Here is a 2,192-nt window from a genome sequence, read left to right as displayed (position 1 = left end):
TTTCAAGCATGGTCCTCACACGCTATCCCACCTACCTTAATTAATTAATTTTCTGAAAATCAATTCTCTCAACCAATTTAATTCAATTCCCATCTAATTATGGAAATCATGAACTCCCATGACTCTGACCTGTGGTTCTATAAATTGGACTACTTTAACACCAAATTTTTCCATGCAAATCAAAGAAATACAAGAGTAACTCACTACACACACTCACTATGGCGAAAAGCAACACTCTTCTTCATGCTTCATTGGTTTTAGCTCTCATTGTCATGGCGATTTCTCTCAGTGGCACTCATGCTGCAGGGAGAGGTTACCCGGGGATCGATGGTCATGTTTCCAAACCTGAAACGTTTTGGCATCCTGGAACTTGGGAATTATATTGCTTGCAACATCCAGTATTTTGTACATTGCATCTAGCAGCATGTCATTACTGCATTGATCTTCCTGTAAAAGCCACCAGTACCCAAGCTTACATTGGTGGTGGCGCTGAAGATGTTGAGAGCCAAGCCAATGCCCCAACAATTCCATGATGGTTAGAAATTGTGTGTTAATTAGATATCACTGTGTGTGTGAAAGTGGTGTCAAAATATATAGCTAAATAAAATCATGACTTAGTGATTATGATGTACCAAGCTACTTGGGTGTGTGTCCAATCTAGGATATATATTTTTGCGTGGCATGAACTTATACTGTAGTGTCATGTTATGGCTATTAACTAATTGAAATAAATTTGACAAGTACTAGTTGGTGAGATATTGAAGGATGTTCAGTACTGTTGGAGCATCACAATATATTGCATCTTGATGGAACTATTTTATTACTTTTATGATCAGATTCTGTTTTGTAATGAGTTCTGCAATGATATTTTTCAGTACTAGTACTATTATCACATTCCATGGAATGAATTTAATTTTTAATAGATTCAGAAGGTGTGCTTGGTTTATGCATACGGCATATAAATATAATACAACACCACTGAACTTGGAATTGTATCTTCAACAACAGAGCCAAATGCAGGCATCATTTTCTGATTTTTGATTTTTGGAAGAGAACTTAGAAAATGTTGTGCACATATGAAACAATCAACCCATGATGATGTTTTCTTCGTTAATGCGGATAGAAAGTTAGATGTTAATTTATTTTTTTACTTCTGTTTTCAGTAATGTTTAGCAGCAAATTCTACTAAATTTGAGGCAATTTCCACTTTCCAGTATACGGTTTCCATAAAGTTCACAGTAAATTCCAGCTCATGCCATATCGTATTGAAAATGAGCTTCAAGTTCACCTGCTGTCATTTTCAGACTTAGGACCCAGCCCTTTCTTTACTTCAATTCTCATTCTCTATTAGAAATTGCAGTGATCTTTATGAAATGATTAAAATTGATAGCAGAGATTATTGACTCCTATGGGAGAAAAGAAGTTTGCTTTGCCAAGTTCCCTGTGAACCAGTTTCTGATATCTAATCTGACATGCTCTAAATAATGGTAAGAACTCAATTCTGCACAGCAATTAATCAAATAAATTTCATTCATTTCAATTTTGATGGGGTTAAACTTAGTTCACCCTCAATCCCACCTAATTATTTAGCCCTCACCCAATATTATAGATTAAGTCAATCAACAATCATCTTAGGATTTGAAAGTAAAGGAAGGATGGAAATTATAGGGCTGATTTTATTTTATTGTAGTTGGAAATCAGCGAGGCCAGGTTGGTTTTTCTTTTTAGACCGCGTGATATCAGATCTTGAATAGATTCTGATATCATCTTCAATTTGGGCTAGAACTAACTGAAACCCAAAAGGTAGCTCATGAGGTGAGAACTATCTAAGCCTTTATAAATTATTTTTTGTTCATATCTCTAGTTGATGTTAGACAGAAACTAGAAATAATCTTGCAGAGTTGCAAAACAAAATTGTTTTACGCAGACAGTTGTAGAAATAGCATCAAAAGCAAGAAAATTGAAAATTACAGAAATTTATCATCACTGCTTGCCATAGTTTACATTTCATTTCACAGTTTCTTCTTATGTATCTAAGGCATTCCCCTAGTTCTGGCTATAAGACAATATAAGTTGGACAGTAGTTTTAGTTAGACAGCACAGAGGACTCAATGACTGAGAATAAACACAATTACAAAAATGAAAACAAGATTTGAAACTCATCTTAGAGCATGAAGAATGAAAACTAATAT

This window comes from Lotus japonicus, chromosome 3 (assembly GCF_012489685.1).
Source record: "Lotus japonicus ecotype B-129 chromosome 3, LjGifu_v1.2".
Classification (NCBI taxonomy): Eukaryota; Viridiplantae; Streptophyta; class Magnoliopsida; order Fabales; family Fabaceae; genus Lotus; species Lotus japonicus.
Note: the sequence above shows the minus strand (reverse complement) of the source record.